Here is a 26,295-nt window from a genome sequence, read left to right as displayed (position 1 = left end):
GCTGAGTGTGTCGAACGAACAACATCAAACGCGAATTTGTGCCAGGTGAAGCATTAAAACGCCCAATTAAATTCTTTTCAAAAAGAAAACTTTGCTTCTTTCGGCCGCCGGTTGCTTAAACTTTAGAATATTTGCAAAGATCTTAAGTGGAAAAGCTGTACTAAGCACCACTTTATTAAAGAAGCTAAATTGAGGAATTTTTCTAATCGTCGCCTAAACTTATTAATACAAAGATCTAGGACATCAATAGAAACCTGTATTAACTATTATTTGAAGAAAGGTGCAACATAAATCAGTAATTTTTAGTGCGTTGTTCATTTCGTTTTGCGGCTCTCACAATTGAATAAAAACTTTTTGGGCCACTGAAATGTAAAAGACCACTCGACTTCAGAGTTTCTGCTGCTGTCAGCCTTGGCCAGGATGTGCCGGATATGGGCATTATGGAGAGCACGGTCAATTTATTACATTGGCGCTTGCCTCATGCATGGCTGCACATTAAAAAGCAAATTTAATTAACTTGGCCCAAACTTTTATTAATATTGAACATTATTGCGGGACGCAAGCTGCCTCCCGTGACCTCAGCCAGCGGAGAAAAACCGAAGAGCCAAAGCCAACCATGCTCTCTCTCTCTCCGCCAGCTCTGCCGATGACAGAACTTGTAAGGCGCCAAGGCGTTAACTGCGCTAAGCAAGCTTGGCCCATAATAATAAAAAGTAGCGTATAAGAAAATAAATAAATAAAAGACAGCATCACCACGCATTACGTACACAATTTACTTTATTACATAAACTGATTATAGTTTTAATGCCGCCCAGGCGACCGCATCGCATCGCCTCCCAGAACCTTCCCACTACTCTTCAGTCTTCTCACCAGCCAGACCATAGTCGCAGCGCAGCGTTTGTCGTCTCTGCTCACCAGACCAGGCAGGAAAAGCTTAATATCCTGCCGTTATTATCATTATTAAACTGCGAATGGCATAATAAACGCACTGGGGTAACCGCAGAATGTTCAACGGCACGAGCAACTCCTGAAGATGCTCACTGCACACTGGTTCGCAGTCATTAGAAAATGCATCCAGTATTTCAAAAGGAAGTGAATTTCGAAGTGTTGATATAATTGTTATGAAATTGATTATTGGTAGTTAACAAAAAATGAAATAGGAAATTGGAAATTGGGGCAGGAATTTGACAATTTGGCAAATATTATCAGAACTATAAGTATTATATTTAGTAATAAATTCAAGAATATATCGTATATGTATGTATATGTTTTTAATAAAATATAGTAAATAATAGTAATAATTATAATAATATAGTATGAATAATATATATATATACTATGAATAATTTTAAAATCAATATAATATATTTAAAAAAATATTTTTGAACTAATATGGACATAAAAAGAAAATAAAATTTTTTGATCGTTTTCGCAGTGTTGCCCCACTATGCAGCAGTCCAGTGACGTTGAAAATGTGCTGTTTACTGCTGGCTTAATGCGCGTGCTGTGCATTCCACGGATTATACGGGTATGCAACTTTGCCGTAGTCACAAGACAGTCAACTCCAAAGACCGTAATCGATGTACGGTTTGAACTTATGAACGTGTCATAATCTATTGCAGTGAATTTTATTGCGAATACTTCATATATGATAGCACCGACGCTTAGTGCAACAGTAACTTTAAAAATAAAAGTAACAACAAGCGAAGGGTAAAGTCATGACCAGCTGATGCTGTTGCCGTTGCCGTCGCCGTTGCTGCCACAGCGCTGAACTTAACGTTGCAGCACGCGCCGCATAAATACTTTAAGTGGCCTTTTGGCCCCGGCCAACGGACGTCCATGGCCAAGATTGAACCATACTGTGCTCTGTGCGCTATACGCTGTGCACACTGCGTGGCAGTAACTGTGGCTGTGGCTGTGGCAGACGTGGACCATTTATGGCTGCATAGCTTAACGGTGCACTCGAGTGCCATTGGTGGCACGCTAATTTCCAAATGCTTGACTGCCTAATGCACTTCCAAGGCTGAGGATTATGTACCCTTACTCAGAGACTGTGAATGCGTCGCAGCTGCCTCGTAATGCGTTCTGTTTCATGTTACACACTTGCACTATACGTGCCACATTTGTCTGTCACACACTGATTTCATTTAACAGCTCATACATTCTGGCTACGCTCTACGTCTACGTCAACTTCATGTGCAACGGCCAATACGCTGAAAAAACCTTAATTATTCGTTAATGATGCATTTTCCAAGCAGATTGCATGCGAGCACGCAATACGGACACCAATAGGGTGTTGGATCTGCCTGGACACGCTATATTGAAGCCATGCAAGAGTCAATTATTTGCTCACGCGATAAGTCTGCATTTTCATGGTTTCAGATTCTGATTTTGGTTGCACACTTACTCATCCTAATTTTGCCAGCTGCAAACGATAACTTTGTCAAATAGCGAAATGTCATATTGTTTTAATTTCCGTTTGTTCTTTGCATTTTATGGCAATTTGTTGTGCGTATACGTAATATTATGTTTACTGCTTACACAAACAACATCGTAGGCGTGGAATTAAAGCAAGCTAAAAGCATTTGTCTGACGCAGTGAAAAAGCCGACATGTGTATATTACAAATTTACATAAATCCATGCGAAAATGTTTGCACTGTCCTTAAGCCGTTGGCTGTTGCTTTCACATGCGAGTATTACCAATTCTAGCCATTAATTTGTATTCATGAAATATTTTATGCTAAGCTCAGGCGTTGCTTTTCATTTTTTTCCCGCCTTTCTACCTCTGCCCGTTATCCTGTTATTTTGTAATGCATTTTAAAATGTTTGTTAAGCAACCGGCAAATTTTCCGCGAATCCAAATTGCTTGTTTGTACTATGTATAAGCGTATTAGATATCGCAAAGCGACAGTCGCTGTAAGTGTTTTGGCCTGAAAATCTTTTACATGCACTTGGACTTGGTTCTTACACCCACTTTTGGCATATTTCTACTCCTGCTTCCGGTGTACAGTTTCTATTTGAAGTATACATCCTCCGTAAAAATTCAAATTTAAATGTTAGAATCATATTATTCCTATCAATTTATCCATCTTGTTTCTTTCTTAGCTTAGCTTATTTTTCCCATGAAATATGAAGATACACTATACTTGGAAACAAATCAATTTGACTATTAACTTTAACATACTGATCATTTATATTAGACCAAGTGTATTTTCATATTTTCAGTAGGCTTTTTTTGCCATAGAAAAATATAAAATAACTTCTACAATTTTTATCTGATCACAACCAAATTTTCAGAATCAATAAATACTTTAGTTATTTCTGTAGCTTCTAAATAATGTTTGCTATTCAATTTTTGTTGATTCGCGGGGGTGGAAGTGTGGGTGGAGAAACAAACTTATAACAATATTCAGTTGCATTCGATTTACAATAATATTTTTACAAAATCAAACTTTACTAGAAAGCAGAGAAGCCTTTCAGTTGACAACATTCATTCAAAAACGTATGAGACAACAATTTATTGTCATGTTTCGACTTTTGATAAGATCAGAATTTTAATTAAATTAGACATAAATTGATTTTGTCGCCATTGTGAAGGAGGAAAGAGAGCAAGGGAGACAGAAAGATATGCACATATGGCAAAGGAGTGAAAGAGACAAGGTAGCGGTAATCAATTAACAGTTTATTCACTGAACACGAATGAAATTCACAAGCCGATGAGTGCACGGACTACATATTTATACGATTATGTATGAATATGTTCAGAAGCCAAGCAAGAACGCTAAGCAATTAGACATACATTCACACAAATGTAAATATGTAAGCGCCGACAGGAAATGAGAGCCGCGCGTCAAAGCGGAAATGCATGCATTTGATATACGAGGGTTGCTATTTAAGTTTCTGGCCTAGGTCACTTCTAGCCATATTAGGACCAATTGGCTATTTCCCAAAAAAAGTTTGGACTTTTATCAATAAAAGCTCCATACAACTTGTTCATGTACGAGCACGTTTGATATCGAAAAACGATTAATCAAAAACTTACCTCGGCAGAAAAATCGAATTAACTCGTGAACACTTTTGAGCAAAAATTTTTCACAACTTTCGACTTGGATTATTACGACACGAGTGCACCGATGAACTTAAATCTTTATAAGGCGATGAAGTGCCATCCTATAGCCCTGTGAAATACTGGTTTAATGGATTCTATCGTGGCCGATGCTCGCTAGAAGACGAAGGTTGTGAAGGTCGTCCAAAAACGGACGTTGGGCCAGAAAACATTGATGCCGTGCGTGAACTAATGCTAGATCGACATGTGACATATCGTGAGATAGAGGCATCCTTTGACATTTCTTCCACCAGAATACATTCGATATTGCATAAACACCTGGTCGTAAAAAAGGATTGTTCTCATTGGATCCCGCACAATTTAACGATTGCTCAAAAAAAGGCTTGTGTGGATTGGTTCAAAGAAATTTTGAAAAAATACATTCCCTGTGCTTCAAAAGACATTTATAAGATGGTCACAGGTGACGAATCATGGATCTATGGTTATGAGCCCAAAACAAAACAGCAATCGACCGTGTGGGTTTGAAGTCGAGCCAAATCCAACGAACCTTGTTCGTGGAGGAAGCACTATTCAGCAAATGGTCGCCTGTTTCTTTAAAACTGGTCATGTGGCGATCGCTTGAGCAATGTAGGACGGTCAATTCTGAGTGGTACACCATAATTTGTAAGCCTGAACTCCTTGTAGAAATTCGAAAAACGAACAAGAAAAGATGGATCATTCCGCCATGACAACGCGAACTCCCACACACCAGCTAATTATTTGCGGTTGGAATTCATGGGTCACTAGCTGTTGTTTCTCCATTTTATTGGCACACATCATCGAAAAAAGGCGTGGTCATTGATTTTTGTCAGAAGATGTTAAAGTGTTGTTTTGGATTATAGTGCTTGTATTTGAGGGCCCTGCAGCATTATTCTTTTTAATTATGTAACAACAAATTACGGGCTCAATCATAATAAGGCAAAAGCAGCGACCATGCACAATGTGAAATTTAAAACAATGAATGGTTTAAACTTCTCATTACTTGTATTTATTTTTATTAACATGGATGGCACACAGCATAATAACAATTTTAATGAGTTGTTGTATTATATGTATGCCCTGCGAAATTCCGGTCAACATAATATGTATGTGAAATTTACGATGGCCAAAATAATGCACTACTTATACGTATATTTTATTGTAAATCTTTATTAAAGATCATATTTTCTGTCCTAGCAGTTTTAGTTTATTTACCCAATAATTCTTAATAATGCAGTCTAAAAATAGATAATGGCCTACAGTATATTAAAAAGAAAAGTAAATTTGTGGCCGCAGACTTCAGATCTTTTGCCGTATTTAATTAATGTGGGTGTTTTGCTTCCGGGAATTTTAAAAGAGAATTAATTCCATTTGTCTGAAGCTAATATGCGGTTAGCAATAATTAAATTTTTATAAGACCAAATGAAAAACGCAAAAAGTGAACAAATGAGACGTTTCAGAATTTTACTTATGTCACCCACGACATAAATACCGAGACACGATATAATCTAGGCACACAAATTGCATTTGCGTGTCAGTTGTTCAGTTGCTCGAGGTGCGGGGTGAAACCGGATAGGTTTGGTAGACGGGGTTCAGCAGTGTGTATGAAAGGAAGGGAAAAGGAAATGGAAAATGGAATGAGGGACACTGACAAGCATGTATAAGTCTGCGGCACAAAAACGCGTATTAATTAAAGCCAAAACAAAAGCAAAATCGAGGCGCGTCAAGTTGAGCCGAGCACCCGAGCAGGCAAGCTGAGGAAGAAAAGGAGCGGAAGAAATGCGTGCTTTCAGCCACTTTTGTTGTCAAAGTGCTTTGGCCCGGCGTACTCATTTCACTCTCATAGATAAACGAACATAGACAACTGGATATGTAGTAACGTAATAATACGTGATACGTGTTATACTTAATTTTCCTTATTCTGTTACCTCTTTTCTATGGTCATCATTTCGACATTATTTGTTGATATTCGAATTTAATATTCACTCTGAATAATTAACGAGGTCTTATGGATACACCTACTTATCTTATAGTTATTTCAGCTATGACCTTTCAGTTGTCCCTTTTCAACCTGTCAAGGACACAAATCAACATTAAGTGAAGGCAACATTTTCGTATTTGCATAGACATAAACAACGTCGCGAGCAGTTGAGTCTTTATGACCCTTTTGGGTTGTGAGTTTCTTTTTTGCCACTAATTACATTGAGATTATGTGGTAGCATTTCGAGGAATTGTAATTGAAATGAAAGTGAAGAGCCAGTTATTTTATGGGTCGACCAACTCTCGTTGATTTGCAAATATCGTGTGGATTTTAATTGCTATTCGCGTTAATTTGAGCGCAAAACTTCCACCATAACCTGCACATTGGCCGCTTCATTGGTAATTATGGCCAGCCATAAACAAATGATCCAAGCAACCGAAACTTGCCAACTGCCATCAACAGTCAACACTTTTGGTCAAATTACATGTTTCACAGTTTCCAAATTGCTCTTTGCGGTTGCCCCAAAAAGTAGGCAACAAAGTGCGAAAAAACTGGTCAAAGAAAGGAAAAAATTGGGTTGAAGAGAGACGAAAGAATTTATTATCATGTCACGTCAATCGAAAGCAATCTAATGACTGCACATGATGCCTATCTTAAATAGAATGGCAAACCGGCCGTAACGAATCGCCACAAAAAATTGGCCAATACTCACGCACGCATGCCCACACCACATACATATGTATGTATGTATGTATGTATGTAGGTGTGTGCGAGTGTGAGTGTTTACTTCTGTTTTAAGTTGCAATGTGGCTTGAATGTTACCCACAGAAACGTTTAGTATGGCTTAAGCGGCTGAATCAGCTGCAAATCCCTTCTCGGAAAAGTTAACTTGTGAAGCTTACCAAAGAAGAGTTCAATGCTTGATGAAGCGTTAAGAAACCAACAAATTGTTAAATCAAGTGTTGAAGACCTCTTGCAAATAACAACATAAATAACAATACTTTTTTAAATGCTTATCACATATTTAATTGAAAATACACAAGGAAAAATATTGTCATTAGAACTAGAGAACAAATCTTAAAAAAATCTCTTTTTAAGAAAAAAATCTTGAAACAATATTTGAAACTTGAAAAGAAACGCGATTTCAAATTTCAGTCATCGTATGGATTGTCGTGAATTATTTCGAATGTGGGCGGAGGTCATAGATTCCTCGAAATGAAACGTAACTGAAAATTATACTGTTAAATTTTAATACCCGCTACCCATAGGGTAGAAGGGTATTATAACTTTGTGCCGGCAGGAAATGTATGTAATAGGTAGAACGAGGCATTTTCGACCCTATAAAGTATATATATTCTTGATCAGCGTCAACAGCCGAGACGATTTAGCCATGTCCGTCTGTCTGTCTGTCCGTCTGCCCGTCCGTCCGTATGAAACACTGGATCTCAGAGACTATAAGAGATAGAGCTATAATTTTTCGTCAGAATGTTTTATGTCTGCACGCAGATCAAGTTTGTTTCAAATTTTGTCACGCCCACTCCCGCCCCCGCAAATCAAAAGAATCGAATAACAATAACGTACTTTTAAAGCTAGAACGAATTTCGGTATATACAATTATTACTATAGTAGTTATGATTCCTGAAAATTTGGTTGCGATCAAATAAAAATTGTCGAAGTTATTAAAGAAATACTTTTGTATGGGCAAAAACGCCTACTTACTAGGGCTCTTAGTTGCTTTGGCTGACAATCTGGTATATTGAGCCGCCTATGGTATATTTTGAATGCGGTACTGAATCGATATACCAAATATCCTATTTGGTATATTTTTAGTATTTTTGTAGTATAATTGGTATATTTTGGGAAAAATACCGCAAAATATATTTCTTTTATTCAAAATGGGTAGCGGGTAGATACCCGCGTACACTCGACTGTAGCTTTCTTACTTGTTTGGTATTGTAGTATTTAAAAAAACAATGCGAATCCAAGATGGTTTAATCTTTATTTAATTTTTGGGCTGCCCGAGTTAGAACATGTAAGAAAGCTACAGTCGAGTGTGCTCGACGGTAAGATACTCGCTACACATTTTGAATAAAAGCAAAACAGTGCGTCATTATGCTTAAAATATACCGAAAATTTATATATTTTTTATATTGATACAGTACTGCATTCAAAATATTGGAAAATATATCAGATTGCCTGTGAAAGCAGCTAAGACCCCATTGCAGTAGGCGTAAAATTCTACAATTCTTATCCGATCAAACTGATCAAGAATATATGTATGTATATACTCTAAGGGGTCGGAGATGCTTCATTCTGCCACATTTTCTGCCGGCACTAAGTTATAATACCCTTCTACCCTATGAATACCAGGTATAAAACAGCAGAAGGCGACATTAGGCAGTAGAGGGCTTTAATTATCTGATCATTGTTGAACTTTCACTTCTTTACATTCTTGCATTAAGAATATGTTTTTTTACTGAGGATGTTGTTATCGGTATGACTTATAAAAACAATAATATACAAAAAATTATATTGTTTGCTCATATTTTCATCTGCTCCTTGGGCAGAGGTATAAACGCAATTTAAAGACGCACTCCCATATTTGTTATTGTTTAATCAGAAATCGAGACAATTTGAAAATACATCGTACGACACGTAACCACTAGCATTTGAAATTAAAAATGTTTTCCTGCGAAGTAATTTACCTAACGTGCCAATAATTTAAAAAATGCACTGTGCGGGCTCCTGAATAAATAGCAGAGCACACGGTGATGTTAATATCACAAGCTTCGCCTGTTGCCACCCACATTCTAATGCCATCTACCGCTTGCCACCTGCCACCAGGCACTTGCCACCTATCCCAATGCATGAGCAACAACAAAATGTTAGGCATTCCAAAAATACCATAATTACAGCAGTTGCTGGAAGGGAAGATGAGGCACGGTGGCATCAGGTCAATGGGTGAAACTGGGTTGGTCGTATTAGGGCACATTTCGGTTTGTTGGTTGGCCAAATAACATTGGCATGGACTGCGAAAAGAGAGAGTGCTAGTGGATTGGCGAGGTGAACCGTCCACGGGCAGAAACTTTATAATGTACTTCCGTTTGCTTTCGTTCGTTTACATGGCAGCGGCACTTCAAAATGTTTGACATTTGCATAAATAACACACGAGAGAAGTGGGCAAATATATAATCTCGCATGTATGAATGAGGCAGGCCTATCATGTGGCCCACTGTTTTGCTCGGAATTGGGCAAATTAAAAAACGCCAGCGTTTTACGAGAAATACTATATGTTACATATGCAACGCACCGAGCCAAACCAAAGCAAAGCGAACCGAACCGAACCAAACCGAACAAGAGCATGGAATTCCATGTAACCCAATCCGAAGACCCCATCAACATGAAAGCGGCCGGAGTATGTTGTGCAAATAAGATTTGCCTGAAATGCGAACACAGCAATAACAGCAAAAACAACAGCAGTAATTCGACCAGCACGGCAGCAAGTCAGCAAGCAGCAAGCAAAGCCACCTCACTAAATAAACAAATTTATAAACAAAGAGCGCAGGCAGCAAAAAAGAATAAGAAAACAAATTAGCAAATCGAGTGTAGCCGACTGCAAAATTTCCTGCAATTACATGCATGCTTTGCTGCAATAAAAATGATATAAAATAGAAGAAAATCTTCTTTTAAATATGGGATTTGCAACGTTGAAACAAAATAGCTGAAAATCTATAAGTAATTTAATGTATTTGTGTTTTCAAGGAATTGTATGTAAACTGTGCAACAAATATGTAGTGACTGTAAAGAAAGTAAATTATCCTGCAGAGGCATTCATAAGTTATCAAGCCCATTTCCCTGCTAATACAGGGTATGTGCAGCATAAAAAAGAAATGAAGAGTCGAGAGAGAGAAAAGCGAGCGCAAAATGAAGTTTATTTATCCGACGAATGGGCAAAAATTAGAAGCGGCTGCATGCAAATTGGCAATTAGGATATCCTTTATTTTATTTTATGAATTTCGCCGAGCGTCGATTTCATTTTCTCCATGTGGCTGGTTTTGGTTTCAAATGCAAATGCGAATGTGAGTGCGATTGCGAGTGCTCCTAAATGGGTCTTTCTCCCGCTGTCCAAAAGAGCGCGAAGAGGTGGGGAGTGGGAGGCAGCGGCATTTAAGGGATGTTTTAGTTATTTACTCTACCGAGGGAGAGATGGATAGAGGGGACCAGTCCGTTGGTTTTTTCATTCTTCGCGCTCTTATTTGACGTTCATTCTGGGAAAACGTATTTAATTTCATTGCTGGTTTTATTGCATCGTGGATTTTTGGTTTATTTTCACTCATTTTCATACGTGTTGATGGCAATAATACACATGGCTATGGCTATGTATGCATAATAAAGGTAAATGACTGAGTATGTGTGTGTGCGTGCGTGTTTGTATAAAGTGGTCTCATGCATTCACTATATTGTTTGCAGTACACTCGACCCATATTTAAAGTGGGATAAGCCATATACTGAAACATATCTAAAGAATGGAAAATATTGTTGAAAAAAAGTGTTATAATTGTTGGCGAAAATAAATTAATTGATAAACATTAAAAATTCAATGATATTATTTGCTGGTTGGTTTAGAATTCAGCAAAGCATATATTCAACAAAATAAAAATTCAGATTTTAATTGAAGTAAAAAAATATCTCTTTATGAAATTGAATCTGAAAGCACACTTAACCACAATTATTATTATAAATTATGAAATTATTATTATAAGTCCATATGTAGAGCCAAATTTATTCTCACCAAAGCAATTCACATCACGAATTATTTATCGATTGTTAAATGTTTGACTTTGTTATGTACATTTATCTAAATCAAATTTTAAATATTAATTTAAAAATGAATTATGAGAATTAAAACGTCATTTTTATAAAATCAAATAAGAAAGCAGCAGTCGAGTATTCTCGACTGTGAGATACCCGCTTTAAAAAAAACAAGTAAGAAAGCTACAGTCGAGTGTTCTCGACTGTGAGATACCCGCTACCCATTTTGCGGTATTATTCTCAAAACATACCAATTATACTACAAAAATACTAAAAATATATTTTGGAATATTATTATTAAAATATACTAAATATACTAAAAATACTAAAATATACCAAATGGTATATTTGGTATATAGATATAGTACCGCATTCAAAATATACCGTAGACGGCACAATATACCAGATTGTCGGCCAAAGCAAATTAGACCCCTAAGTAGGCGTTTGCCCATACAAAAGTATTTCTTTAATAACTTCGACAATTTTTATCTGATCGTAATCAAATTTTCAAGAATCATAAATACTATAGTTATTATTGTATATACAAAATTCACAATTCTAGATTTACAATTACGCTTGTTATTCGATTTTTTTGATTTGCGGTGGCGGAAGTGGGCGTGACAAAAATTTGAAACAAACTTGATCTGCGTGCAAACATAACAAATGCTGTCGAAAAATTATAGCTCTATCTCTTATAGTCTCTGAGATCTAGGTGTTCATACGGACAGACGGACAGACACACAGACGGACAGACGAACATGGCTATATCGTCTATCAAGAATATATATACCAATGCTTCCTTCTACCTGTATACATGCCAGCACAAAGTTATAATAGCCTTCTACCCTATGGGTAGCGGGTATAAAAACCAATAAACTGCGGTATTATTTTAAAACTACACCAATTTAATATATCGAAAAAACTCTATACCGACTAATTTGGTATAGCAATATACTATTGCTTTAAAAATATACCATAGAAGTTTACATTAACCAGATTGCTAACCAATGTAATAAAAACGTTAACTACAGTTTTGTGTCATATACAATTCCTTCTTAAATAACTTCTTTAATTTTTATCTGATCGCAACCAAACCAACCAATCAGGAATCATAAATTCTGAAGTTAATATTGCGTGTACCAAAAATCGTGACTCAGGCTTATGCAGTGTGTGTGGCAAAAATCTATATCGTCTCGGCTTTTGAAATCTATGTATATATTTTATGGGGTCATATATGTCTCCTTCTGCCTATAATTCACGTCGGCACAACCCTTTAAACCCCGTATAAAAATATAAATAATTATATAAGCATGGTTTTTGCCATTGACTTTCGAATAAATAACTCTAAAATGTAGCGTGGTGTTCATGTTATATTGGTAAACGAATGGTAAAAGTGACATCGAAAGAAAAGAGACTTACAAAAATTAAGTGCGGAAAACTGAGATGAAAACAGAAAAAAACAGAGATCGAAAGAAACTCAAACGAAGGCAAGAAATCTCAGTTAAGATGAAAGATTACATCCCGTCGAGCTTGTGCGTCATGTAAGTTGTCTCTGGCTTTTTTTTGGCGAGACCTTAAATAAAAATCAATTCCCAAATCATCAGGCAGTCTGACTGTGCGACAGATAGAGTCAGCAAAAAAGTAGCTTATTTCAATCGAAATCGTTAAGTTGCGTTGTTTAAACTGTGTAAATCCTTTTATTTTAACGCTTTCGAAAGTTTCTCCTAAGTTGCCGTTTATTGTGTTGTCAATGCGATTGCCCTTTGCCCATTATTTTATCTATGTCTTTACCGGATTTTTTGGCATTGCTTCATGCAACTTTGATTTGGTAAATCAACTGCAAGTCTCCCTTCCACAACTCACCAGAAATTTGGGACAAAGATTGTGGCAGTCCCCTCACAACTTGGCAGTCTTTATTTTGGTTCGTTATTGCCAGACCAGGCGGCTTGTCAAAATAAAAGCTTGGTAACCTGTTGCTAGGGGATTACCCGGGGCTCCCAATGCAAGGAAAAAATAAAAATAACACACAAAAAAAAAAAAAAAAAGAAAAAGCATTAGAGAAGAAGAACGAACCCACACATAGAGAGCAAAAGTTTTGCTTTGATATTTGATTTCTATGCTGGCTATAAGCTTACCACTCCCACTACCATATAGCACTACTACTTTGCCTGTCGCGGCACCCGCATCCACAGTAAAAATCACTCAAATGGAAAAAGGTTCAAATTACCGCGATTTTTCGCTTTGTTTTGACTCGCAGTTTACTTTTCAGCTTTTCCGGCCTCGGCCTCCATTCGGCATTCCCTCTGCCATTGCCATTGCCCACATCATTGTTAGCTCTTCGGTATCAGCGGATAAGCGTGTTACGACATGCAGCACCAACAACCAAATTCGGATACCCAACCAAACAGACTCCACTCTGCCACTTGTTTATTATGGCATACCAAATAAGCGAGCGTGTGTGTGTGCGTGTTGTGGGTCATACTTGGGCGCATATGCTTACCCACAAAAAGTTTAGCACCATTTGAGAAGGTTCGTAAATCGACTCTGACAAACGCGTGTGTCTCTTTATATTGACGAATTTTGATATCTTCATAACTATCAAGATTTACACTTTGCTGAGCATACGGAGTGGGGCGATTTATACATGCATTGCTTATTTAGATAGATACACTATCTGTCTATTGATCCTAACTAATTGTAACTCAGAATCGTTAAATTCAAACTCTTTTCGAGCAATTCTGAACATTCGGAATGGTGCATTTTATATATGCATTGCTTATTTGAATAGATACATTATCTGTCTATTGATCCCAACAATTCGCAAATGAGAATCGAAGTTCAATATTATCAAAACTCTTTTTGTGTAATGTATATTTAGAAAGAATCACGATAATAATAAATAAATCTGTGAATAATAAGCGATAATTATGCTGCCGTTTCTATCGATAACGATTTAATTAGTTGAAGAATGCTTCAGGCTTATTCTTGGCATTTCCTGACATTCGTAATGAATGTATGTATGTCAGCGTCCAATGTAATTTAATGTACGAGTATGTACTGAGGTATGTATCGATGTTTATGCGTCGCATGACAGCCATTAGGAATATTGATTTCCATATCGCAATATTACAAAAGTCGGAGGCCAACGAAGCATTGTCGTCTGGGTAAAAAAAAAACTTGAGGCAATAGCAGGATATGCACACACACACATACAGACACAAATTCACAGGCTCATGCAAAATGCGCTGACGTAATGTGAAAATTATGCGTTGTAATTTGCGCCAAAGCAAAAGCGGAAGACGACGCACTTCGAAGGACGGATGTGCCAATGGCAGCAACAACAGCAACATCGAGATACACTCGTATTTCAAAGAGCAAAACATATACACACACATTCACACAGACACAGACATACGCACTCACATGCAGATGAAGAGACAAGACAAAAAATTGAAACACTTTAACAGCAAAAGCAGCTAAACTTTTTTTGTGCTTTCGTGTTGTTTTTTTGTGTGTTTGTTGTGTTGTTATTTTAGCTGTTGTTTTTGCTTTTTGGCTCTTTTTCACTTGGGGGCGTCGTTAGAGCGGAGCTGGGGGATGGCGGGTATAGTGTTGGGGCAGGGCGTGGCAATGCGCAAAAGGAAGTTGTAAAAATAAAACATAGCACATTTGCAACTAAGCGAGAAGCAGAGAATACAGCAAGTTAGATCTCGCTCATCTTGCTGGTATGCCTGATTAGCAGATACCCTGTAAATATGCTCATTGAAATTTTAGTTCTTTTGACTGTTATTTTACATAAAAGTAAATCATCCTAAAGAACAATTTTGCATGCCTCCCACCTTGTGTGTTTCCTTGCAGGGTATCGCAAAATATGGGCAAAGAAAAATAACAACACGAAAATTTGTGGTCGCTAAAGAATGTGCCTGCTCTGTTGCTCTGTTGGTGGCATCGGAGGTGATGCAAGGATGGCATTCAGAAGTCCTGGAAACTGCTCCCCCGTCGCGCTGGGATACCAAAATTTGTGAGATACTAAATGTGGCATGTGGCAGGAGCATATAGGGAACAAACAACAAACATGAAAACAAAGGGACGCAAGACGCAAAAAAAACAAGCTCAAAGTAAGCGCCGTAAATGTTTAGAAATAAATTTGTGTCGCCTGCAACGTTGCCACAAAAAAGACCCCTCATAAATGTTTACACCTTGTTAGAGGGTATGGTTAGTAGTCGCACCTGAGATGGAAGTTTCGCGAAGGAACAGAAACAGAAACAGGAGCACGAGCCAAGAAAACGTGTCAATGATGCCGCACAGACATCGCAGATAACCGACACTGTAATAACCATAATGGACACCAGTGCATTCAACCGCACACTTGGATGAAACTGCAAGGAATTCTTTCTTAGTTCCACTCACAATATATAAATTAGTACTACTTACAAACAATCAATGATATTGTTATACTCTAAAAAGTACATACATTAATTTCTTAACAGTTTGATAAACTATCGGAATATATCTTTAATCTATAATTATACCACTGTGCGACAGTTTCATTATTTTCATATACTTTACTCGTCGCATTGTTTCCTTTTTTTTCTCACTTTGCGATATGTTCATAATTTTTGTATTTTCTTTTGAATAACTCGTCGGTACTCGTGGAAAATGAACACTGTAGAAAGACATTTAAATTCATTGAGTAGAGTACATAATTTGTTTAATGGTGATTTATTGTTTGGTTTTTTTCAGACATGGCATTTCAACTCAACAAATGGTATAAATTTGCATACATTTTGCTGGCATACTTTTTCAAAGCATCCAGGCAAATGAATACTTCCCTATATTTTAAAATTCACTTTCCAGCTTCCCGTGAATATTCAGCAAATAATAGTTAGCAGAAAGTTCGTTACATTTTCCGTATTTAATTAAAATAGTTTTTACCATTTAATGAGCTTAACTAATTTCATGTTCAACAACATTGCAAATTATGTGTAACAATAATGTTCCCTTATTTGTTTTCTGCCTTTCTAAAATATAATTGGGCGTGGCTTCTGACCGTAACCACGAATGGTTCTGAACAGCGACTGTAATTTTTGTTACTCATGTTATGTGTGTTAAAAACAAGTAAGAAAACTACAGACGAGTGCTCGACTGTGAAATACCCGCTATCGATTTTAAATAAAAGCAATGCAGTATTACCGCACGAATACTTAAAAATATCAAGGGCTATCTTAGGTATATAGTCCCACATTCAAAATATACAATAGAGTGCAATATATACCAGATTGTCAGCCAAAGCAACTAAGACCCATATTAAGAAGGCATTCATGCCCATACAAAAGAATTTCTTAAATAACTTCTTTTTATTTCATCATTGTTATTGTAACTAGCGACTTCAGGTTTAAAATTACGCTTCTTATGCCAATTGAAGTGGGATATGGACGTGTGAAAAATTTGATACAAACATAACAAGTGCAATCGAAAAAAGTTATAGCTCTATCTCTTATAGTCTCTGAGATCTAGGTGTTCATACGGACGGACGGACAGACAGACAGACGAACAGACGGACATGGCTAGATCGACTCGGCTGTTGACGTTGATCAAGAATATATATACTTTATGGGGACGGAGATGCCCTCTTCTGGCTGATACATACTATAAGTTTCCTGCAGGCACAAAGTTATAAAACCCCCATATGGATAGCTGGTATAAAAAGGCGCGTTAACTCTAATTAAAAATATGAATGGGCGAGTTAAAATTGAAGAGTAAAAGTTATATATTGTAGAATAATTTAGTTTGGAGTTAAAAAAAATATTTATCATTTTACACAATTTTACAATCTGCAACTTTTGTATACTAATATTTATGTATACTTTATGCTAGTAGAATTGCGTATACCAATATTAAATTTCACATGTTAAACCTAAATTTTAAGTCTCCAAAGCTAGAAAGAATTTAAAAGCTAACTTTCGTTCTCAATCCGCTGTGGCTATCTTATTTGCTTTTAACTCGAATTCCTTAATTTTTCGCAATTTTTCCTAAAATGTATAAAAATAACATGAAAGAACGCGTGACATTTTTAGCAAAAAGCGAAAGCAAAGAGAAACGCTGTAAAATAAAAGGCAAAAAACAACACAAAAAAACAAGTAAGAAAGCTACAGTCGAGTGTACTCGACTGTGAGATACCCGCTACCCATTTTGAATAAAAGCAATATATTTTGCGGTATTATTCTCAAAATATACCAAATATACTGCAAAAATACTAAAAATATACCAAATAGTATATGTGGTATATCGATATAGTACCGCATTCAAAATATACCATAGACGGCATAATATACCAGATTGTCAGCCAAAGCAACTCAGACCCCTAGTAAGTAAGCGTTTTTGCCCATACAAAAGTATTTCTTTAATAACTTCGACAATTTCTATTTGATCGCAACCAAATTTTCAGGGATCATAACTACTATAGTTATTACTGTATATACCAAAATTCGTAACTCTAGCTTTAAAATTACGCTTGTTATTCGATTTTTTTGATTTGCGGGGGCGGAAGTGGGCGTGGCAACAATTTGAAACAAACTTGATCTGCGTGCAAACATAACAAATGCTGTCGAAAAAAAATTATAGCTCTATCTCTTATAGCCTCTGAGATCTAGGTGTTCATACGGACAGACGGACAGACGGACGGACGGACAGACGGACATGGCTATATCGTCTCGGCTGTTGACGCTGATCAAGAATATATATACTTTATAGGGTCGGAAATGCCTCCTTCTACCTGTTACATACATTTCCTGCCGGCACAAAGTTATAATACCCTTCTACCCTATGGGTAGCGGGTATAAAAACAAAAGGCAAGCCGCAGCTCGTTAAAATTTTATATCAATTGCTGTATGCATACACAACGAACGAAAACAATAAAAGCAAAACATTTTAAAAAAGTTAAACATAACAAGAAATTCAGACGGAAAAAAACGAGTTAAAAATTCAGAGAAAAATAAGGAAAATTAAGAATAAAATACCTGACGGAACTTGTGGTTCCAAATTGTCACGGAATGGGAATATTCCGTATTGTATATACAAATATATTTATCATACTATATACAGTCTCCACCCAATGCAGTTTATACTGCTCAAAAGGATAGACGACATTAGCTGTACTCTAATTTGTTCTTGGCCCCAATAATACTCCCGACGGCCATTGTGGCTCGAGAGTGTGCGACAAATGAAATATTTAAATATTTGGGGCACACAAACGTTTTGACAACACGTCGACAAAATGCCACAAAAAGTTGCAAATTGCGGTTATTGTGGCCAAACACACAATAAATAATTTCATACCAAAGCCGAAAAAAATAAGAACTCGATGACTTGCAGCAAAAAGGGGCATGCGTTAAAGTTTTCAGCCCGAAAGTGAAACTCACAGTCATTGTCATCAGCATTGTAATGATCATTTTGATGTCCATCATCATCATGATGATTATGTGCTCGATGATGATGATGTTAAGCGCTGGCAAAGTAAAAATTTTTTTGCATTTGAAACGGAAGTGATTTCATCAAAAATTCATATTAACTAATTGGATTTGATGCCAGTTTCCCAGTTTTTTGCGCAGCACTGCGGATATTGCCTGACCCTGGAACTCATACATAAAATATATATATACATACACACACACAGAGACACACACACACACACACCTGGTCGCGCACACCAAGCCTAACTTAATAACCATGTTTATTTTAAATTAAAAATTTATTTACATACAAGTAAATGCCAAATAAACGAATGTGACCGCCGCAGGACATTGAAAGGACGTTCGCCAATGACAATTTGTTTGTGCATACATATATTTTATCTGAGCCTGGGTCTGATTCCGTGTTGGGTGTGTATCTCTGTGTCACAGGTTGGCAATATTTCCCCGCAATACTCACCTGAAAAGTACGCGACGAAGAGAGAACAATTTATGACCATTGTTGTTTGAATAAAAAACAGCTGTTCTACAGTATGTATTATGCCCCACGGATCGAGGTATCCCTTCTAACATTACAATTTATTTCAGTTATGGGAATGTGCAGTCAACCCAAAGGTTCAATTAATTTTCTCATTCAATAACTTTCATTTGTAAGTTTCACATAAACCAAACGTTCAGTTCCAATTGTGTTATAGCGTCCCTTTTCTCTTTTTTAGATATTTCGACATGTTTTATTCATTCAACTGTTCATAGCGTACTCTGGAGAGCAGGTCAAAGCAATTAGCGTAGAAATTGAGGCGAAAACAGACAACGGAACCGCCTCATTTATTTCAATTTATTTTGTATAAGTTTCACAGCGATTCGCTAGTTATTTGCTTTAAAATTGCTGCGAAAATATGGAGAAATTGTGTCAGTTTACGTAAAGCTACGAAAATTATGTTTACGAGGACGTCAAGCCTTGCATTCGAGTACGAGTTTCGCTGACTGGCAAGTAATGAACTCCGCCAAAAAAGAACACTTTGCAGCTGTTGGCGAATACTGGCTAGATTCAGCCTGTACCTCTTTTGGTATCCTGGTATCCTGCATGGCGCATTTGCGTGCTGAAGCGGAGGCAATGAAAACAGAGTTTTCGCACTTGTGCGCCGCCTTGCGGAAGGACGCAGCAGGAGCAGGCAAAGAGAGAAACAAGAAAATCGTGGGAAATATTGCAAAATATTAAAAATGTTGTTGCCAAAGGCAGCAAAAATAGAACCAACAAACTCGACCAAACGGCGCGACGGCAAAAGTACGAATAATACGGAGTAGAAGTGTCGACATCGTCTGTGGGACAGAGGACAGACGTAAGGCACAAGGCGAAGGCAGGATGTGCTGCAGCAGACAGCAGGCAAAAGAGCTACAAAATAGCATAGAAAATTAATAATCGTGCAATTTTTGCGCCAGTAAACAATGGAAAAGTCTTGGCTCGTTAGTTTCCTCATTATTCTGAATTTCCCAGCAATAGCGAACTCTTGCTGTGCATTTCGCGTTTTCTCTGTTTTGAAAACTTCGCAGTTGCAGTTCTAAGTCCAAAGCAAAGAACATTGTACAACGCCTGACGGAAGATAGATGAATGCAGCTGTCTGACAGGGCGAGAATCAAGAATGAAAACTAACTCGGAAATAACATGGAACACAAAAAGAGAAATGGAGAAAGCGATACAAACTCAACATAATTTTTCATGAAATTTGTTGCTCTTTTGTCGACATTGTCATGTTGTGATGAAACAATTTCATAAATAAAAAACTTGTAATTGAAAACCCATTATCTGAAAATTGTAAAATTAAAACTACGAAAACTACTTTTAACTAACAATAGAGATAGCGCAATTATTACACAAATGCTTACAACTAAATTTATTCATTTGTGCATAAACATATCGTAAAATAAAAAACACTTTTTTGTGAACGAACAAGTCAAATAAGAAAGCTAACAGCTAATCAATTGTACATAATAAATTTAGTAAGAAAGCTACAATCGAGCGTGCTCGACTGTGAGGTATCGGCTACCCACTTTGAATAATAATTTAAATATGTGCCAAAGACTATATTCTATATAATAATATAGTACTACATTCAAAATATACCAGAGAATGCAAAATATGCCAGATGGTTGCTGTTGCTCACGAGTTTTAAGCGAAAACCGATGTATTCAAAGAATAGAATATTCTTTTATTTAATTGAAACCAAATGCCTAACTAGATTTGAACTGAATATGAATATATTTGTTGGTGTCATCTGCTCTGAACGATGTTTAAATTGGCTCTCGACACCTTAGTTATTTAAAGAACCTGCACAACAATTAATTGAATCAAGCACTGACAATTGTTTTAACCAATAAAATTGAGCATTGTGGTCAATGTCGAATGTTCCGGGCAGCTACATTGTTGTACTGTGTGTCAGGTACGAGAATATGTATCCAGACACGACCATTAAAAACTGAAATTTCATGTGGAAAATAAAAAAGTGCAACATGAAAAAGGACACATGGATAGAGTTGCAGCCACAATTTACATACTCTTGACCAAACAGCTATCAGAACACTATCCCAAAGTTGACAAAATCAAATTACATGGCAAAAAACGAAAAACAAAAAAAAAGTGGCAATCAATTGAGAGGACGAGTTGAAGAGGAGTTTTGCCAATGATATCGACAACATGGCAACAACAAGCGGAAGAGCAACATCAATGACAACTGCATTATTAATGCACAACGAACTTGAAGTAAAGTTGGAACACGCGGCAAACCAGAAAACATGGCCAATTTAAAAAATGTGCGAGCGTAAATTTCATTAACGTGGCTTGAAGCGAAGGCGACGGCATTGACAACGGGCTAACAGGAAGGCAGAGGCAAATTCATAATAAAGTAAAATATAAGTAAAGCACGAATAAAGCATAATTCGAGGGCGAACTGCGTACGGCACTTTCGCTTGTCATTTCATTTTGCATTCAAAATCATCTGTGTTTTTTTTTTTTTTTTTGGTTTGTTTTAGTTTTCTTTTTTGAAGAGCGAGGGCAAGGAAGAAGGAGCGTGCTGCATTAAAAACTTTTTTCAACATTTTCATGGAAATTTCACCTTTGAAGTTATGATAAAAATTCCTAATGATTTTTTCATAGCTGTTAAATAAACAATTGGGGGAAAAAGTTTTACCAGTTTGGCAGGCACCTGTTCTCCATATTTGTGTACGTTGTGAGAAAAGCATTTTATTTTTATGCTCTTGGGCTTAGCATTTTCACAAGAGGGAAAAAGGGCATCCAATTTGTTTGTCGCGTGTATGAAAATAATCAAATTTTGTCATTTAATTTGAGTGCCAACTAAAGCCCATGAAAGCTAAACGCTCATAATACAGCTAACCTTAGCCTCGCAGACTTCGAGTTAAATTCAGGCTCATAATTTAAGGCAGTTTTAAGCTTATTAAATAATAGGCAAAAGTATAAATACATATTGGAATGAACCTGATTTATAGTTAAGACAATTCAATCATAAATACAATACCTTTGATCTCACAACAGATTAATTGAAAATTGTACTATTTCAGAGTATTTTTGATTTGGACATTTTTTGACCCAATTACTACAATTCTGTTTTTCAAAATTTCATATTTAGCGCTTTCCTATAACTTTTTCCCCGTCTTTCGAGCATAAATGTCACGTCTCATAAGCGGCCCAATGATTTAAATGTGTACGCGTTTATTTGCATGCATATAGTATATTTATATACCGTACTTGTGGATGTAGCAGGATAGTACATAGTCATGAGTATAGTAAGAGTAATCCAAGTTGTTGCTGATGCTTACCTTTTATTTTCAATAAATTCGCTGCGTGTGTAGTAGAACAAAGAGATATCCAAAGCACGTGACAGATTTTCTTGGATTACACACGCTGGCACACGCGCGTACACACGCATATTCACACAGACACACTCGCACACAAACTCGCAATAATCTGATGGGGAGACTGTGGGATCTGTTGTTATTGTTGAAATTCACATGACTGAATATGCGCGGCAAAAAATTCAGATTGCCCAAGCTCACGTCACACTTTATCCTTCACCCGTCTGCTGACTGCTGACTGCTGACTACCGACTACCGTTCATGCCTGACGGTGAACCCGTCACCGATGTTCGCCCGCGAACTATGTGCAATCAGGCAGTTATGTATATGTATATTCATGCGCCACTTAATATTTGTGGGATGACTCGACGCAAGGCATTCACTTAGCTCATTCGATTAGCGGCATCTTAATCACTGATTAAATTGAGCATACGCCATGCTACGGCACGAGTTAAACGCCAGACACAAACACACACCAAACGAATCACACGCGACAGTCCTGGACACAACTGAAGCCAACGACAACGGCATTCGAAGTGGCAAGACAAACACAGCGGCCACACTTTGTGCCAAAAGCCGCCGAAGTAGCTGTTGCACACGAATGCCAAAGCCGAGTAAAAGAGAAGCGACAGTCAAAGGTTTATGGCAAAAAGCATAGCATACTTAAGAGCGCGTTCACATTTGGGTGTGTTTTTTGACTTTGGGACTGAGCCTGCGCTCTGTGCTCAACAACAGCGTCACACCAACAGGCTGCTTAAGAGAGCCAGAAGAGAGAAAACAAGAGCGAGAGAGTTGCCGAACCGTCGAGTTGCCGAGTTGTCAAGTTGCCGAGTTGACGCCACTGTCTTCCAATGCCACAGTTAGCTGTGTGCTCATTTGCATGCCATATGCAGAGTCCCAAAGCTGTCCCAATCAAACAGCTGTTGAACGGTGCGAAATGAAGCCAATGGAGCAATGGCTCCTCGTTAATGCGCGGCTGTCATCCTCGTGCACGTCCTCGTCCTTGTTGTTGTGCCAGTGACGCACTCGTTGCGGCATATCTTAGGTCAGAAACATTTGCCGTCTCCGTCTCTGCCTTCGTCTCCGACTCGGTCCCCGTGGCTGCGACATGCCACTTACTGCTACTGCTTGCCGGTGAAATAGAATTTTTAATTATGATAAATGTTCATTCATAAAAACGAATAACATTACTGTTGCGTGTTTGTATTCCAATTTAATAACTTAAATATCTAATACAAATCTACATATCGTATGCGATTAAGAGTATGGCTGCATAATTATTACCACCCATTGAATCCTTTGTAACCTGTTTGTTCTTTCACTCTTCACTTTATTGCTCTACATTCATTTGTCTTGGTTCTATTGGCCCCCTTTTTTTTAGATTCTCTGCACATGACAGCCAAGATTTATGCGGCCTGCACAGTTCACAGCTCTTACTGTCGCATCGACTGCTGCTGGGATGCGGCTACTGGCGCCGTTGCCAGGTGTTGATGTGCCAGATGTGCTTCAATCACCATCAGCATCACTTAATAAAATCACAGCACGACATGTGATGAATTGTAGCCATTTTTGCTACTGACGGCCAACGCTTTTAAGTGGAAAGCATTTAACAAGCCTCGAACAGCAATTAAGTCCCAACTATCCGAACCATACAAACCAATTGACAGTACCAATAAAAACACGAAAAAACCCTGGAGGGGATAAATACATGCTGCGAAATACCCTGTAGCCATCATATAGAGCAATGACAAGTGTATTTGTATTCATAATTGAAAATAAAGTTGATATGTAATGTACATATTATACAAATTGACTTTCTTCAACTCAATTTGTAATTATATAATATAATGACAATTTGAAACTTATTGCCAACACAATCAGTACAGACATAATGGGGTCCGAACATGATTGGGCATTCGCCAAGAATTGAGAGGGCTCTACTAACAGTCGCTTTCTCCCTTGATATAAAATGTATGCCAAGGCAAAACTGCAACAAAATGTTTTTTTAATAGTAGACTATTTGGTTTTTAGCTGTTATGATAATTACTATATTATACTATGTAATAGAATTTATTCTAAACGAATAATAACTAGATATTTTAAAATAATTATTATTGTATTTGGTTATGTTATATGTTGCATTATGATCGAGTAATTTGATTTAATTTAGTATTCATATAAAAATGACATTTATTGGCGGTAGTGGAATTAGACGTGGAAAAATCTAAAACAAAAAAAACAAGTATTGTAAAAAATATTGTGGCTCTGACTGATAGTCAGACAATCAGATGGCATGTCTATCTCATCTCGGCTGTGATGTTTATTATGAATATATGTATGTGGTTGCAAATAAAAAGTCAAGTAAAAAATTCTTTATTTCATCCAATTTATTTTCTGTGTTATTTCAATAACCTTCCATCATATGAGTTAGAAATTACAGTGCATCTGGATTACTTTAGTCACTTTTAATTTCACTAAAATTTGATAGTGCTAGTAGTACTATAATAGTTTTAGAAAGTTATGTTGTCGCTTTAAGCTTTTGTTCGTACTCCTTACATTTGTCAGTAAGTACTCACACTATATTTCTATTTAAATCATCAATAATGAATTTGGCCATTAATAAGGTTCTAGGCATTAAAAAAAAAAATTCAGTTAAGTAGGCTTAAAAGTTCATCAAAAACACCAATCCGATAAACCTCTTACGTAATCAGCGGCAGTCTGTTATTTTTGAATAGCAATAAAAGATTATCTTAACCCACAAAGATTATCATATTGCCCGTAGCAATTATAATTCTTTATAATTTCGTTCAATGTTAAGATTTAGCGATGGAAAAATTTACATTTTTCACACTAAAAAGAGTACTTTTCCCAAAAATCTGAATTGTTAAATTAAATGGTTGATAAGATTTCATAAATTCGTCTCTTCCTGGTTTCATAGTCGAGATATGCAATTGTTGCACAGCGCAAAGTGCAGCAAAGCTTAGTTGTGCTGCAACAAAAAGCATGAAAAGCACGAAGACCAGACCAGGACAATAATCTAGACCAACAAACTTGCTTCAGCGCAACGTCGACAGCTAAACAGAAACCAAATTGACCAAAGTTAATTTAACCAGTGTAAACAAGACAAGCCCCGGCGTTGTCCAACTCGAATGCAGACAAGACGCCAGCTAAGACATGACGAAATACATGCTGTGCACAAAGAGGAGCTGTAGAGTCAGATGGGAAGATGGTGGGGATAGAGATGGGGACGACGATGGGGATGGAGTGAAAATCAATTGGAACGCCAACAAACGCTTCAATCAATTTTACTTTGGCAAACACTGAGTGCAAAATAAATCACAGCAGTCGAGTCCAACTTGTAAGGCGCTGCAGGAGAATGTCTTAGGTGCGGAATGAAAAAGAGAGAGGGCATTGAATGGTGTGTGCGCATACTTGTGTTTATCTTATTTATGCAAAGCTGTGGCAAACAGCAGCAGCAACAAAAACAGCACAAACAACCTCAATAGCAATGGAAAAATGTAAAGAAAGACAAATGCCGAGTGGCAAGGCAGACGCCAGTAAAGCTGCTAAAAAATGAATGAATTGAATGAGGTGTGGTGAGGTAAGGTGGGGTGAAGTGGAGTTGGGGTAGTAGCACGCATCCCCTTGCACATGGCCACACTACTTACAGCTGTGAAGTCGTTGGATACAATCCGGCCAAGCCAAGATCAGGATACGTGTAGGGCATCCTTTAAGAAGTCTCTGGCAGGGCCACATCAAACATCTCAAACGAAGTAAATGAATAATTTATAGACGCATCCAGATAGGAAGGGGAAAAGCAACTGTCACAAGACGCGTAAGCCGACTGCAGCTCAACTGAACGACCAGACTAGGATGGTATCTAAGCCATGCACAAATACAATCTCTCACCCACACATATAAGGCGGATATGCAGGTACATTGGCAAATAAATAAAATGCCAGAGTGCTGCGTTTTGCCATTGCATCCTTAGGTATACATATATTTATATTGCCTTGCAATATTCTTATCACGTTGTCCATAGGACAATGCTTTGGAAATGGGTAATTCTCAAAATAAAGAT

The 26,295-nt window shown here is 37.3% G+C and overlaps 1 protein-coding gene and 1 long non-coding RNA gene across 2 annotated transcripts in view; one reads left to right on the top strand and one right to left on the bottom strand.

Moving 5' to 3' along the window:
• LOC117573830 (hemicentin-2) overlaps positions 1–22,470 on the bottom strand; it is a 74,475-nt gene extending 52,005 nt beyond the window's left edge. Inside the window, exon 1 of the mRNA XM_034257260.2 lies at positions 22,179–22,470. The gene's annotated coding sequence lies outside the window, so the exon portion shown is untranslated. The remainder of the gene's footprint in view (positions 1–22,178) is intronic.
• Positions 18,644–20,140, top strand: LOC127565826 (uncharacterized). The gene is made up of 3 exons (XR_007955220.1): positions 18,644–18,878; positions 18,936–18,997; positions 19,064–20,140. It is a non-coding gene; the product is annotated as an uncharacterized LOC127565826 (long non-coding RNA).
• Positions 22,471–26,295: the final 3,825 nt, after the last annotated feature.

The sequence above is a fragment of the Drosophila albomicans genome, chromosome 2R (genome assembly GCF_009650485.2).
Source record: "Drosophila albomicans strain 15112-1751.03 chromosome 2R, ASM965048v2, whole genome shotgun sequence".
NCBI lineage: Eukaryota > Metazoa > Arthropoda > Insecta > Diptera > Drosophilidae > Drosophila > Drosophila albomicans.
Note: the sequence above shows the minus strand (reverse complement) of the source record. Positions and strands in the feature narration are given on the sequence as shown.